This window comes from Armigeres subalbatus, chromosome 1 (assembly GCF_024139115.2).
Source record: "Armigeres subalbatus isolate Guangzhou_Male chromosome 1, GZ_Asu_2, whole genome shotgun sequence".
Classification (NCBI taxonomy): Eukaryota; Metazoa; Arthropoda; class Insecta; order Diptera; family Culicidae; genus Armigeres; species Armigeres subalbatus.
Genome location: NC_085139.1, coordinates 184,805,344 through 184,822,141, shown reverse-complemented (window position 1 = coordinate 184,822,141; position 16,798 = coordinate 184,805,344). Strand labels below are relative to the sequence as shown.

The window sequence follows — 16,798 nt, the reverse complement described above, 5'->3', positions numbered from 1 at the left end:
TCGTGGGTTCAAATTTAGGATCGTTCCTGTCCTACTTTGTATTTCTATCTGTGTTTCACGTTCTACCAAAACGATTCCTACTGTTATAACCTTCCACACTAACAATTCCAAAACCTCCCGTGGCACCTATGAGAGGTCGTAGAGTTCTCTGCATCTTTCTTAAGTAGGTGTCCAACTAACCATCCTTCCCCTTCCTCATATCAAAGAATATTGTGGCCGAATTTCATAAAATTTGGTCAGTAAAACCCCCCTGACAATAATAGAGCAAAACCTGCCTAAACCGTCATTTCCCCTATATGAGAGAATGCATACTTTCCACTCTTTTACCTCTAGGAGGCGCTGTAGTCATTCAATTCCGCTCATAAGTGAAATTTACCATCTTTACATTACAGTCGAGACTCGCTAGTTGGGATTTTAATGCTTGGGCTACTTTTTAGTTGGGCCTACGCTGATTGGGTCATGGCCCAACTAAAAAGCAACCGTACGTCAAAATTCAATGTAAACACGGTAAACGGGATTGGGTGTCACTGGACATCATTTGTGATGTTCAAGTCGAAATACACGTGTTCAAATGGCTGTCAGTTGGCCCAACTAAAAAACGAATTCGTTGGTTGGGCGAAGTCATGGCCCAACCAGCGAATCGCGACTGTATTACAAAGAGGCTCCCGAGTACCGCAAGTGATCTTGTCAAAAATAGAGAAGTTATAATATGTAGAATATAAAGTTGTTTTTTTTAGCTGGAGTGAAACACGACATCCAGCTATTCTACATGCATAATCGTTCAGATCGATGTGCTACAATTTACTTCGTTTGTTTGATACTAGTTTTGAAAGTGATCGAAATTAACAATATTGGGTCTCGCTACCTTGACCGATCTACTTTGTATGCGAATTAGTTGAATGCTCTGTTTCACTTCGGGGAAGTTATTTCTTTTATTTAACTTGTCACTTTTTTTTTTTTTTTTTGCTAATTATCTAATACATGCATTCATCTCTTAGACTAGGTGTTCCGTGTTTTCTTAACACTATCATCCTTATTTGCTATGTTATATTTTTAGTTATTATTAATACATTTCAATTGCCTCTGGCAGTTAGAATTTTTCCTCTGGTTGAATTGAACCATGTAGGAATTACAATGTTTTCAACTTAAACTAACATTAACCTCTTTTCTACTTAGGGTACTAGGAGTTAATCGTTGCAATAGAAGATCGCAACGATTTTTGTCTAAAATTGGAAATTATTTTGTTGGACATTTGTTGCAATGTCTCAATATTAGAAATTCTATGAAGTTCATTGGTACTATACCACGGAGGCAACTTCAGAATCATTTTCAAAATTTTATTTTGAATCCTCTGGAGTGCCTTCTTTCTGGTATTACAGCAACTAGTCCATATTGGCACAGCATACAACATGGCAGGTCTAAAAATTTGTTTGTAAATCAAAAGTTTGTTCTTAAGACAAAGTTTTGATTTTCTGTTTATAAGTGGATATAGACACTTAATATATTTGTTACATTTGGCTTGAAGGCCTTCAATGTGATTTTTAAAAGTTAATTTTTGATCTAGCAGAAGTCCTAAATATTTAGCTTCGCTAGACCAATTAATTGGAACCCCATTCATAGTGACACTATGTCTGCTAGAAGGTTTCAAATAAGAAGCTCTCGGCTTATGTATTATTATAAGCTGAGTTTTGGAAGCATTCGGGGAAATTTTCCATTTTTGCAAGTAAGTGGAGAAAATATCCAAACTTTTTTGCAATCTACTACAAATGACACGAAGGCTTCGCCCTTTGGCTGAGAGACCTGTGTCATCTGCAAACAAAGATTTTTGACACCCTGGTGGTAAATCAGGTAAGTCAGAAGTAAAAATGTTATACAATATGGGCCCCAGTATGCTGCCTTGGGGGACACCAGCCCTTACAGGTAATCTATCAGATTTAGAATTCTGATAGTTTACCTGCAGTGAGCGATCAGATAAATAATTTTGGATCAGTTTAATGATGTACAGAGGAAAATTAAAATTCATCAATTTTACAATCAAACCTTCATGCCAAACACTGTCAAATGCTTTCTCTATATCAAGAAGAGCAACTCCAGTCGAATATCCTTCAGATTTGTTGAGCCGAATTAAGTTCGTAACTCTTAATAACTGATGAGTGGTTGAATGCCCATGGCGAAAACCAAATTGCTCATCAGCAAAAATAGAATTGTCATTAATATGAACCATCATTCTATTTAAAATAATCTTTTCAAACAGTTTGCTTATTGAAGAAAGCAAACTGATTGGGCGATAACTAGAAGCCTCAGCTGGATTTTTGTCCGGCTTCAAAATTGGAACAACTTTGGCGTTTTTCCATTTATCTGGGAAGTATGCCAATTGAAAACATTTGTTAAATAAATTAACCAAAAAGGATAAAGAGCTCTCAGGAAGTATTTTGATAAGTATGTAGAAAATACCATCATCACCCGGGGCTTTCATATTTTTAAATTTTCTAGTAATAGATCTCACTTCATCCAAATTAGTTCCCAACGAAGGGTCAAAAACATTCTCTTGATTGAGAATGTCTTCGAAGCTCCGTGTAACCTGATCCTCAATTGGACTAGTGAGACCTAGACTAAAATTATGGGCACTCTCGAACTGCTGAGCAAGTTTTTGAGCCTTTTCGCCATTTGTTAATAAAATTTTATTTCCCTGTTTAAGCGCTGGAATTGGCTTTTGAGGTTTTTTAAGAATTTTCGTTAATTTCCAAAAGGGTTTCGAACTGGGATCCAACTTCGAGACATTATTCTCAAAGTTTGTATTTCTCAGAATAGCGAAACGTTTTTTAATTTCATTTTGCAAATCTCGCCAAATAACTTTCAACGCGGGATCGCGAGTTCTTTGGTATTGCCTTCGCCTCACATTTTTAAGACGGATCAGTAGCTGAAGATCGTCGTCAATAATAATGGAGTTGAATTTAATTTCACATTTAGGAATTGCAATGCCTCTGGCTTCGACAATTAAATTTGTCAAAGATACGAGAGCATTATCAATATCACTTTTGGTATCGAGAGGAATATCAACATCAAAATTCCTATCGATATACGTTTTATATAAATCCCAATCAGCCCTATGATAATTGAAAGTAGAGCTGATTGGATTATAAATGGCTTCTTGTGAGATTTCAAATGTCACAGGAAGGTGATCAGAGTCAAAGTCAGCATGAGTTACCAATTGGCCACACAGCTGACTTGAATCCGTTAAAACCAAATCAATTGTCGAAGGATTTGAGTGGATGAAAAAAAGTTGGGCCATTGGGATATTGAATAGTATAATATCCCGCAGAACAATCTTCAAATAAAATTTTGCCGTTGGAATTGCTTTGAGCATTATTCCATGAACGGTGTTTGGCATTGAAGTCACCAATTACGAAGAATTTTGATTTGTTGCGAGTCAGAATTTGAAGATCAGCTTTCAACAAATTCTTTTGCTGCCCATTGCATTGAAAAGGCAAATAGGCTGCAATGAAGGAAAATTGACCAAAATTTGTTTCAACAGAAACTCCCAAGGTTTCGAAAACTTTGGTTTCAAACGAAGAAAATAATTTATGTTTGATACGTCTATTAATGACAATGGCGACCCCACCACAGGCGCTGTCAAGACGATCATTTCTGTAGATAAAATAATTTGGATCTCTTTTAATGGAGAGTCCGGGCTTTAAATAAGTTTCTGTTATAATGGCAATATGTACATTATGAACTGTTAGGAAGTTGAATAATTCATCTTCCTTGCCCTTTAGAGAGCGGGCATTCCAATTTAGAACTTTCACACAATTATTTAGATCCATTAAAACGGAGTCCGATAACAATTTTTTGTGTGTACTTTATACCAACCTGAACAGCTTCTGGTATGGTATTTGCTTTGAACATTGCATCAATCATGTGATGCAATTGTTCAGTTAAAAAATCAAAATCGGAAGCAGTCATGCTACCTGAATCGGCAACATAACCGTTATTTTCCGTTGGGACATGGGTATAAACCTCATTTTGAGAAGAGAAATTTTGTCTACCAGCAGCGATGTTTGCATACGTAGGTACATTCGAAAAATTGGAATTTACTGAAGTGCTTGCTACCCGTTGACGAGCGGCAAAATTTGTTTGTGAATTGTGGTGGGTATGAATTGCTCGACCGGTAACTGGTTTCGAAATTTGAGCTTTTGAAAAATTTCTTCCCGGTCAATCTGGGATTCGATTTGAATTTCCCGTCATCAATTTTGCACGGGAATTCAAAACTTTTTTGCGTGAAGGGCATTCCCAGAAATTGGATTTATGATTGCCCCCACAATTTGCACATTTAAATTTATTGGAATCTTCTCTCACAGGACATGCGTCCTTGGCGTGAGAGGTTCCACCACAAATCATGCATATAGCATCCATGTGACAATGTTTGGTTCCATGGCCCCACTTTTGGCACTTACGGCACTGGGTGGGGTTTTGGAAATTTCCCCCAGGCCTGCGGAAATGTTCCCATGTAACACGGACATGGGACATAATACAGGCCTTTTCCAAACTTTTCATGTTATTTAGTTCACTTTTGTTAAAATGAACTAAATAAAATTCTTGAGAAATGCCAGTACCAGAGTGGGATTTCTTTTTCATCTTAATTACTTGGACTGGTGAAAATCCAAGTAATTGAGAAATTTCAATTTTAATCTCATCCAGTGATTTATCATCACTGGGGAGACCTTTCAAGACGACTTTGAACAATCGCTCAGTTTTGCCGTCGTATGTGAAGAATTTATGGCGCTTCTCAGTTAAATACTGAAGAAGACGTTTCCGATCGTCAAAGGATCCCGGCAAAACGCGGCAGTCACCCTTCCTAGCAATCTGAAATGAACCTTGATCCCCTGAAGGTTACTCAAGATTTCATTCCGAAAGCCAGAAAACTCGGCAACAGATACCACAATTGGCGGAATCCTTTGCTTTTTCGCATGAATCGAATCACCTGGGCTAGAGGTATATTCGATTTGCTCAATTTCATCATTAATCAAATCGAACTGATTGCTCAGTTCGATTGGAGAAGAATTATTTCCGATATTACACAGCAAAAAAAATATTAATATGCTGCTACGTAAATGTTTGGAACGTACATAAAAATCCAACGTAAAAACCGATTTAATGTATTTTCACATCATAACCAATGTTTTATTACATATCCCAAGGTAAGATCAAATCGGTGACAAGATTTCTTCACTTACGTCAAACGAACATAAAATTCTGTGCTTTTTATGGTATTTGATTACATTCGAAACTATGCACATCATACTGGCTCACAATTACACAGAATATTACCTTCAATGAATTTCATATTGCGCGTAATTGATGTAATAGAGAATGACAAAACTCAGCGACCGCGAGCGAGAACAGGCGAGAAAAAGAAAGAAAAAAAACTGCAGTCGGTCGCCGGTCGGCATTGTTTCAGTTTGTTGACATTTTGTTTGCCAGTGAGGAGGCACAGAAAAGCCACTGCAACAAATATGGCCAAATCTACCTGGATCAGATAACTTTTTCCCAACTGCGCATCGGTACGAAACACCAAGAGTTTCGTTAATCCAGTTAGCAAAAATGTATCTCCCAACGGGTACCGTGCATCGGAACGAATATGAGGACTCATCTGGTAAGTAAAAATGTTATAAGCGAAAATATGAAATCTACCCAATGCCAATTATCATATTTACTAGTGAAATCTTTTTTCGTATTGCAGATTTAACAATCCGTAAACCATCGAATCCAGGTTTTCCTGAACCACCATTGACGTCGGATGTGAATGAGTGCCAAAATTCAGGTACCGTGATCATGCTAACACGAATTCCGGCACCAAATTTGAAAAATTAAATTGCACAGGTAAGGAAGCTTATGATCGACATATCATTAACTAAACCGGTGTAAATCTGATTCATACCCAATCATATTTTTTGCAGACAAAATTTTCGGTGGATTCGGAAGCATCTCTACTGCTGAGACTGCGAAACAAAAACAATATTTGCAGAAACAGGTATGGCCCGCATAGATGCCCAGAATGTGCGTATGGAAAACATGAATGATGTGCCGGTATTAACGGATTCACCACAGAGAAATAACTGGTACGTATTCAAAAGGAGATGTGACTTTGTCAACAAATATTCAAACGTTGATTTGTCCAATCTGACAAACCGTTACCACACACAGTACGGGGAGATAGGGATCCTAATGTAGGATCCCTAGGGGGAGGCTTCGTCTACCTGTTGTTGGTTTTGTTTTGCATGAGAGTGCCATCATCGAAATTTGAATCTTTGTTAACAAAATCACGTACCGTTTTGAATAAGTACCCAAGAAATATTGTTATTGGCCAGATCATCTGATGAGAATAGGGTGATAGCTAAATGTCAATTTGTCAAATTTGTACCCAACATTTTTGGGAAAAAGAACAAATGAAACCGATGACAATTTAATTTAAAATTTAAGAATAAAAATTTGAAATTCAAAATTTCAAATTTAAAGTTAAGATTTGAATTTTTTTTTTATTATCTATGAATTTTTATTATTTTATTTTCATTAACTATTTTTCTGGATTTTTGAATTTTTAATTTTCATTTTTTTAATATTAAATATCAAGTTTTAATTTCGTTTCAATTACTAAATTACATATTTTTTTATTTTCAATTTTTCTTAAATTTTTGATTTCTATTTTAAATGCTTAAAATCTCATTTTTATTTTATTTTTAATCTCTAATTTTCAATTTAGGAAAAAAATGAAAATTTTCGTTTAAAAACCCTCATCTATTTTTTTAATTTTTTAATTTTTAGTTTGCAAATCTGAATTTTAATTTTTTAATTCCTCATTGTAAATTTTCAATTTTGAATTTTTCAATTTATTATTTTCAGCTTTTTTGTTCATTTTAAAATTAATGAGTGTATAATAAATGAATAATTTTATTCAATTCATTTAATTTCATATATATATATTATATTATTTTTGATGAATTATATTGTATCGGCTGCAGCGTCACGCTGCTGGTGATCAGTAATAGAGGCGGCGGAAGTTGTTCGGAAGTTTTGTCAGAAAGTCCTCCGGAAGGGATTTCTGGGATTTCTTCGGAGGATATTCCAGGAATTGCTTCGGAAGTTCCTTCAAGAGTTGCTTCGGAAGTTCCTTCAAGAATTCCTTCGGAAGTTCCTCCAGGCACAACTCAGAAACTTCCTCCGAAAGTTCCTCCAGAAATTCCTGCGTAAGTTCCTCTAGGAATTCCTCAAAAAGTTCCTCCAGGAATTCCTCTGGAAGTTTGTCTATCAATTCCTCCAGACATTCCTTTGCAAATACCCCCACGAATTCCTTTGGAATTTCGTTCCTCTTGAGTTTCTCTAGGAATTCCTCCGGAAGTTCCTCCAGGAATTCCTCCGGAAGTTTCTCCAGGAACTCCTTTGGAAGTTCCTCCAGAAATTCATTTAGAAGTTCCTCCAGGAATTCCTCTGGAAGTTCCTCCAGGCATTCATCCGGAAGTTTCTCCAGGCATTCCTCAGGAAGTTCCTCCAGGAATTCCTCGAGGAATTCCAGGTTCCTTCGGAAGTCCCTCCAGGAATTCCAGGTTCCTTCGGAAGTCCCTCCAGGAATTCCTCCGGAAGTTCCTCCAGGAATTCCTCCGGATGTTCCTCCAGGAATTCCTCCGGATGTTCTTCCAGGAATTCCTCCGGATGTTCCTCCAGGAATTCCTCCGGATGTTCCTCCAGGAATTCCTCCGGAAGTTCCTCCAGGGATTCCTCCGGAAGTTCCTCCAGGAATTCCTCCGGAAGTTCCTCCAGGAATTCCTCCGGAAGTTCCTCCAGGAATTCCTCCGGAAGTTCCTCCAGGAATTCCTCCGGAAGTTCCTCCAGGAATTCCTCCGGAAGTTCCTCCAGGAATTCCTCCGGAAGTTCCTTCCAGGAATTCCTCCGGAAGTTCCTCCAGGAATTCCTCCGAAGTTCCTCCAGGAATTCCTCCGGAAGTTCCTCCAGGAATTCCTCCGGAAGTTCCTCCAGGAATTCCTCCGAAGTTCTTCCAGGAATTCCTCCGAAGTTCCTCCAGGAATTCCTCCGGAAGTTCCTCCAGGAATTCCTCCGGAAGTTCCTCTAGGAAATCCTCCGGAAGTTCTTCCAGGAATGCCTCTGGAAGTTCCACCAGGAATTCCTTCGGAAGTTTCTCCAGAAATTCCTTTTAATTTCTTCGGAGGATATTCCGGGAATCGCTTCGGAAGTTCCTTCAAGAGTTGCTTCGGAAGTTCCTTCAAAAATTCCTTCGGCAGTTCCTCCAGGCACAACTCAGAAACTTCCTCCGAAAGTTCTTCCAGAAATTCCTGCGTAAGTTCCTCTAGGAATTCCTCAAAAAGTTCCTCCAGGAATTCCTCTGGAAGTTTGTCCATCAATTCCTCCAGACATTCCTTTGCAAATACCCCCACGAATTCCTTTGGAATTTCGTTCCTCTTGAGTTTCTCTAGGAATTCCTCCGGAAGTTCCTCCAGGAACTCCTCCGGAAGTTTCTTCAGGAACTCATTCGGAAGTTCCTCCAGAAATTCATTTAGAAGTTCCTCCAGGAATTCCTCCGGAAGTTCCTCCAGGCATTCATCCGGAAGTTTCTCCAGGAATTCCTCCGGAAGTTCCTCCAGGAATTCCTCCGGAAGTTCCTCCAGGAATTCCTCCGGAAGTTCCTCCAGGAATTCTTCCGGAAGGTCCTCCAGGAATTCCTCCGGAAGTTCCTCCAGGAATTCCTCCGGAAGTTCCTCCAGGCATTCATCCGGAAGTTTCTCCAGGAATTCCTCCGGAAGTTCCTCCAGGAATTCCTCCAGAAGTTCCTCCAGGAATTCCTCCGAAGTTCCTCCAGGAATTCCTCCGGAAGTTCCTCCAGGAATTCCTCCGAAGTTCCTCCAGGAATTCCTCCAGAAGTTTCTCCAGGAATTCCTCCGAAGTTCCTCCAGGAATTCCTTCGAAAGTTCCTCCAGGAATTCCTCCAGAAGTTCCTCCAGGAATTCCTCCGGAAGTTCCTCCAGGAATTCCTCCGGAAGTTCCTCCAGGAATTCCTCCGGAAGTTCCTCCAGGAATTCCTCCGGAAGTTCCTCCAGGAATTCCTCCGGAAGTTCCTCCAGGAATTCCTCCGGAAGTTCCTCCAGGAATTCCTCCGGAAGTTCCTCCAGGAATTCCTTCGGAAGTTTCTCCAGGAATTCCTTCGGAAGTTCCTCCAGGAATTCCTTCGGAAGTTCCTCCAGGAATTCCTTCGGAAGTTCCTCCAGGAATTTCTTCGGAAGTTCCTCCAGGAATTCCTCCGGAAGTTCCTCCAGGAGTTCCTTCGGAAGTTCCTCCAGGAATTCCTTCGGAAGTTCCTCCAGGAATTCCTTCGGAAGTTCATCCAGGAATTCCTTCGGAAGTTCATCCAGGAATTCCTTCGGAAGTTTCTCCAGGAATTCCTTCGGAAGTTCCTCCAGGAATTCCTTCGGAAGTTCCTCCAGGAATTCCTCCGGAAGCTCCTCCAGGAATTCCTTCGGAAGTTCCTCCAGGAATTCTTTCGGAAGTTCCTCCAGGAATTCCTTCGTAAGTTCCTCCATGAATTCCTTCGGAAGTTCCTCCAGGAATTCCTTCGGAAGTTCCTCCAGGAATTCCTTCGGAAGTTCCTCCAGGAATTCCTTCGGAAGTTCCTCCAGGAATTCCTTCGGAAGTTCCTCCAGGAATTCCTTCGGAAGTTCCTCCAGGAATTCCTACGGAAGTTCCTCCAGGAATTCCTTCGGAAGTTCCTCCAGGAATTCCTTCGGAAGTTCCTCCAGGAATTCCTTCGGAAGTTCCTCCAGGAATTCCTTCGGAAGTTCCTCCAGGAATTCCTTCGGAAGTTCCTCCAGGAATTCCTTCGGAAGTTCCTCCAGGAATTCCTTCGAAGTTACTCCAGGAATTCCTTCGGAAGTTCCTCCAGGAATTCCTTCGGAAGTTTCTCCAGGAATTCCTTCGGAAGTTCCTCCAGGAATTCCTTCGGAAGTTCCTCCAGGAATTCCTTCGGAAGTTCCTCCAGGAATTCCTTCGGAAGTTCCTCCAGGAATTTCTTCGGAAGTTCCTCCAGGAATTCCTTCGGAAGTTCCTCCAGGAATTCCTTCGGAAGTTCCTCCAGGAATTCCTTCAGAAGTTCCAGCAGGAATTCCTTCGGAAGTTCCTCCAGGAATTCCTTCGGAAGTTTCTCCAGAAATTCCTCCGGAAGTTCCTCCAGGAATTGCTCCGGATTTTGCTACGGGAATTTTTCCGGAGCTTCTTCCAGGAATTCCTGCAGAAGCTCCTGCAGGAATTCCTCCAGAAGCTCCTCCAGGAATTGCTCTGGAAGTTCATCCAAGAATTTCTTCGGATGTTCCTCCAGCAATTCCTGCAGTAAATCCTCAGGAACTTCCTCCAGGAATTCCTCAGGAACTTCCTCCAGGATCTACTCCGGAAGTACCTTCAGGAATTCCTCCGGGAGATCCTCCAGGAATTCCTCCGGAAATTTGTCTATCAATTCCTCCAGACATTCTTTTGCAAATACCTCCACGAATTCTTTTGGATATTCCCCCACGAATTTCTTTGGAATTTGTTCCGGAGGATCCTCCAGCAATTCTTTCACAATTTCCTCGAACATTTCCCTCAGAAGTTCCTTCAGGAGTTCCTCCGGGCGTTTCTTCAGTAATTGTCCCGGAAGTTCCTCCAGGAATTTCTTCGGAAGTTTATCCAGAAACTCCTACGGAAGTTATTCCAGGTATGCGTCCAGAAGTTGCACCAGGAATTCCTCCGGAAGTGCTTCCTACGAGATTTCCTCCGGAAGTTTCCTGAATTTTTCCTGAAGTTTCTCCATGAAGTTCTTTTAGGAATTCCTCCGAAAGTTCCTCCAGAAATTCCTCAGAAAGTTCTCCCAGGAATTCCTCCGTTAGTTAATCCAGAAATTCTATCGGAAGTTCCTTCAGCAATTCGTCCGGAAACTCATCCAGGAATTGGTCCGGAAACTCCTCCAGGAATTTCTCCGGAAGTTCGGAAGTTTTTATTCCTTTATTACAGTCAAAACCTAATTAGTCGATATTGAAGGGACAATTGACTCATGGACACATCAAAAGGTAGAATAGAAAATCTTTGGAAATCTGTTTGAAAAGACCATCACAATGACTTACAAATTACTTACGGAGGAATTCATAGTGGAACTTCCGAAGATATGGGTGAAATTCCAAACGAATTGCGGGAAAAACTTATGTAGGAATTTTCGGAGCAACTTCCGGAGGAATTCCTGGAGGAACTTCCGGAAGAATTCCTGGAGGAACTTCCAGAGGAATTCCTGGAGGAACTTCCAGAGGAATTCCTGGAGGAACTTCCGGAGGAACTTCCGGAGGAATTCCTGGAGGAACTTCCGAAGGAATTCCTGGAGGAACTTCCGAAGGAATTCCTGGAGGAACTTCCGGAGGAATTCCTGGAGGAACTTCCGGAGGAATTCCTGGAGGAACTTCCGACGGAATTCCTGGAGGAACTTCCGGAGGAATTCCTGGAGGAACTTCCGGAGGAATTCCTGGAGGAACTTCCGGAGGAATTCCTGGAGGAACTTCCGGAGGAATTCCTGGAGGAACTTCCGGAGGAATTCCTGGAGGAACTTCCGGAGGAATTCCTGGAGGAACTTCCGGAGGAATTCCTGGAGGAACTTCCGGAGGAATTCCTGGAGGAACTTCCGGAGGAATTCCTGGAGGAACTTCCGGAGGAATTCCTGGAGGAACTTCCGGAGGAATTCCTGGAGGAACTTCCGGAGGAATTCCTGGAGGAACTTCCGGAGGAATTCCTGGAGGAACTTCCGGAGGAATTCCTGGAGGAACTTCCGGAGGAATTCCTGGAGGAACTTCCGTAGGAATTTCGTAAGGAATTTCTGGAGGAACTTCCGTAGGAATTTCTGCAGGAACTTCCGTAGGAATTTGTGGAGGAACTTCCGTAGGAATTTCTGGAGGAACTTCCGTAGGAATTTCTGGAGGAACTTCCGTAGGAATTTCTGGAGGAACTTCCGGAGGAATTCCTGGAGAAACTTCCGGAGGAATTCCTGGCGGAACTTCTGGAGGAATTCCTGGTGGAACTTCCGGAGGAATTCCTGGTGGAACTTCCGGAGGAATTCCTGGTGGAGCTTCTGGAGCAATTCCTGGAGGAGCTTCTGCAGGATTTCCTGGAGGAAGCTCCGAATAAATTCCCGTAGAAAAATCCGGAGGTATTCCTGGAAGAACTCACTTAGGAGATTCCGGAGGAATTCTGGAGTAACTTCCGGATGAATTCCTGAAGGAAATTGTGAAGAATTGGAGGATCCTCCGGAGGAATAGCTAGAAGAATTTTCAGAGGAATTCCTGGGAGAATTTTCAATGGAATTCGTGGAGGTATTTGCAAAGAAGTATCTGGAGGAATTTCCAGACAAACTTCCGGACGAATTCCTAGAGGAACTTTTTGAAGTATGTTTAGAAAATCTTCTAAAGAATTTTTTGGAGGAATTTCCTAAGCAATTTCCGGAGGACTACCTGAAAAAACTTTCGAATAAATTCCCCACCTCTATTGCCGATAACCAACAACGTGACGCCGCTACGTCACCACCGACAAAATATAATACATAAATACTGCTAAAATATATAGTGAATTAAATGAATTGAATAAAATATATATATCTATGAAAAAAAAAAAAAATTTAACTTTAAAATTGAATATTAATAATTAAAAATTAAAAAAGGATTTATTGAAAATATCTATAAAAAAATATTGAAAATTTTAAGTTAAGCGTTCAAGTTTGTGTGGATTATTGTATGTATTGTATGTAATGTGTTTTGAATAAATAAAATTCGAAATTGTTGCATCTGAAAATGTATTTTCGAACATGTAAGAAAAATATCCGAATACCCCTAACCCCGCTGCCGAAAGCGGGATTCATCCTGACCTGTTTCTACGTCGTTTTTCTGCTACATCGCAAATATTACGTCGCAAATGAATTACACGGCTTTAATTTGAAAACGAATAATCAAGTACGTCAACTTTTGGTTACGTCAACCTAATGTAATATAACATTATATTTACGACGGCGATGATGTGCATCAAATCTGATGTGATATTACTTTTTATTTTTTACTGTGTAGAGTTAGAAGGAATATCTGAATTCTCCAGCTTCCTTCTATTTTTTCCGCGCTTTGGCAGGACGGTCTTGAAACCTTGTTTCTTTGAAGGAAGTGGAGAATTCAGAGACTCCCCCTTCCTCTTGTTTTTATTAATGCTCATTTCTGAGCGTGGAGACGTGACCTTCTAAGAGGTTTTTTTCCCAGAACGGTGTCCCTGCAGGATTACCACCGCTTGTCGGAATTTTACTTCCGCAAACGGGTCCAACGTAAAACGAAGGCACGGGTCCTTGCAAAGATCGTAACGGGATCAGTGGGTACACACGAGCTCATAAGCAATTATTTTCGATCGCTTAACTATAAATCAGTAATGTACAACTAGACACATGGGAGGTGACCCCCATAATACATGTTTCGTCGATTCTACGGCGTCTATGAAAAACGAAGTCAGATGGATATGCAAGCTCTAATCAGTAAAAGTATTTTTTAAGCAACCATGTTCGATCAACACCCGTTTTAGGTGTAAGTTTTCCTTACATTATTGCAATGGTTTCTATTGATCCAGCTTGTACATGTGGAATCAGCCTATGGGTCCATCTTGGTTTGACGTCGTCCTGACATGCTGCCAGTTGGCACGCTCCTTTGTGGCACGCCGGACGATCGAAGCAATCTACCGTTTTGACTTCAAATTCCAAACACTCGCTCGTTTGTAATCTTGACCCTCCGTATCTGAAACCGATGGAAAATTTAGTTTTAGGACGCTAAAACGCCAGTGTTCGGAATATGAGTCATGCTCGGGATTTGAGTCAAAACGATACACATTTAACTCATTCCACAAAGTTTTGTGAATTTCGTCGAAACTTCGACTGCAGATCTGTTCTGTAATTAGGCCGATACAAATATTTAAAAAAAATATGTCTCCCCCCCTCAGATTTTTCCCCAAAAATAATAATTTGAGGGGGTAACAAATTTTTTTTTGAGGATTTTCAAAACATTCTTCAACAAATACGAGGAGTTTTTAATTTTTTTTTTCATTTTAATATTTATTTTTTATCATGCCTCCCCCTTCCCGTTGATCTTTCGGAGACCAGTAGGACATAAATTCTATCTTTTGCATTGTTCAACTGTAAAAAAGTTAAAAAAATCTGTTAAATTATTTTAGTCGGTGACCAGTACAACCGAAGTACATTGTAATTACTACTACACTCCTGCTCCCACAGCACAGTGGTTCGCTCTAGAACAAAGGTTGGCCAAAACCTCAAAATGTCTCTAAAAATAGGTTTTATGTTTGTATTGTGGTTTTTTGATGGTCTATAGTTCAGCTTTTCAGTTCAAATCTCAGTACCAACATTCTCTATTGCTCAGTGCAAACATTCTCTATTGCTGCCAAGAATAGTGTGTTACAGCTCAAACATTTAAACTTGAAACTCTTGATATGTAGAATCACTTTAATGGCAAAGTATTGAACAATGCCAATTTGCTAAAAAATACTAAGAATTTTCATTTCATTTCCTGCTTTAGAAAAAATTTCAGCATGATTACGTAATTCGGATTATTAGACATAAACAAAATCCAGACAATAAAATTCATTTGAAAGAAATCTAAAATTCGTAGACTCGCGGATGTCAGGAGAAAGTTTTGGAAGTAAGAAATTTTGTGTGTTTTATCTTCTAGCCGTTTGGAAAGAAAACTACTCAATAATTTCATTTACAGCAATAAAAATATTCAAATAAAAGTATACAAATGATTCCGTCATTGAATTATCCACGAGAGGAGCCGGCCAAGGGCCGAAAATCTCGTTAATAAAGATAAATAATAATAATAATTGAATTATCGCTTTCATTACACATGTTTTAAATGTTATATAATTATATCAAACGTTTCCACTTCAATCAAATAATTTAAAAAAGGCATTTTTAAGGTTCTTGTGAACAAAAAATGCGCATTTGTAAGGTTTTAGTTAGAAATAGACCAAAAATAGTATGTACATTTCGAAGTAAACGGTTAAAAAAACAGCTTATCGCAACTTTTCGCAAAACAAAATAGTGATTCATAGAAAGCTATTGCTTTAAGCTTTGTAATGAGCATAGAATCATTGCGGGCACTCATCGGCGCCTATACTTTTGGACAACTTCAATCTGAAAAATGTGAGTATTTTAATTAATTTTGTATTTAAAGTTAACTTAAGTTGAGTTCTGTCACCTATATTTGACATAGACATATTATTTATACCCTGACAATGCATGCACAGGCATGAAAACCTCTGTCTTTTATATCAACATTTTATATCACTATAACGCAGGTTGAACGTTCCGTACGGTACTACTGATAGGTTCGTTTCGGTTTCGGCCATAATTTTTACTGGGTGTAAGAAAGCGAATAAAATTATGGGAATGAAGATCACGACGATGAATCGATAACTAAACAACATGTCGTCATGTAAAAGTGTCCTCACAATAAACTGAACATTCCTTACGTAAAAGTTATATGATCACTCCAAAACCAAACTATATATTAATCGACTTAGTTCGACGAATTGAGGTAATGTCTGCTCGATTAGAGTGCGGCTCTAAACGTTTTGCTTGAGAGGTACTCCTTCGAACTTTAACATTCATTGAGGTACCCCTATTTTTTCGCTGTTAATGAAAATAAGCATGACTAATGAGATATGTGAAAAACTGACCTGAAAACTAACGGGATATAAGCAACCCAAAGAGTTGTCTGGAATTTTTCTGAATGAAAAATTTATTTTATGCATCGAGCGTCCTATAACACTTTTAGGGATTTTTCTAGGCTTCCGTGTTTCTTGAAAGGAGGCTTCCGAGCCTCTTGAAAGGAGGCTTCCGAGCCTCTTGAAAGCAGGATTCCGAGCCTCTTGGAAGGAGGCTTCCGAGCCTCTTGGAAGGAGGCTTCCGAGCCTCTTGGAAGGATGCTTCCGAGTCTCTTGGAAGGAGGCTTCCGAGCCTCTTGGAAGGAGGCTTCCGAGCCTCTAGGAATGAGGCTTCCGTGCCTCTTGAAAGGAGGCTTCCGAGCCTCTTGGAAGGAGGCTTCTGAGCCTCTTGAAAGGAGGCGTCCGCGCCTTCTTGGAAGGAGGCTTCCGAGCCTCTTGGAAGGAGGCTTCCGAGCCTCTTGGAAGGAGGCTTCCGAGCCTCTTGGAAGGAGGCTTCCGAGCCTCTTGGAAGGAGGCTTCCGAGCCTCTTGGAAGGAGGCTTCCGAGGAAGCATATATGGATCTGAAAGCCGCTTTAGATACTGTGTACCATGAAATTCTGCTTGCTAGGCTGATGTTACTCGGCGTCTCATCAACGGCTGCCGATTGGTTTAGATCATATTTGCAGAATCGTTCGGTGCGTGTGAAAATTGGCACGTCAGAATCAGAAGTTTTCGCAAACAAATCGGGAGTACCTCAAGGCAGCAATCTGGGCCCTCTATTATTCTCGAACTTTATTAATGATATTTTCATGCTGTTGTTACAAGGCTGCCGCCTCTTCTACGCCGACGATTCCAAAATCTATTACGTTATAAAAAACTTGACAGACTGCAACGAACTGCAAAATATGTTGTGTATTTCTGCGGACTTGTGCTCAAGAAATCTTATGGACTTAAGTATAGAAAAACGCACCCATCATCTTCGACTATGTCCTGTCTGGACGATGGCTCACTCGCGTTCAGCACATTAAGGATCTTGGCGTT

At 40.3% G+C, this 16,798-nt stretch overlaps 1 protein-coding gene and 1 long non-coding RNA gene across 2 annotated transcripts in view; one reads left to right on the top strand and one right to left on the bottom strand.

Moving 5' to 3' along the window:
* The window catches only part of LOC134205595 (serine/threonine-protein kinase OSR1), a 56,225-nt gene that overhangs the window by 19,296 nt on the left and 20,131 nt on the right, over window positions 1-16,798 (bottom strand). The gene's annotated exons all lie outside the window — the stretch shown is intronic.
* LOC134209066 (uncharacterized) lies at window positions 5,499-6,052 on the top strand. The gene is made up of 3 exons (XR_009978717.1): window positions 5,499-5,653; window positions 5,741-5,880; window positions 5,958-6,052. It is a non-coding gene; the product is annotated as an uncharacterized LOC134209066 (long non-coding RNA).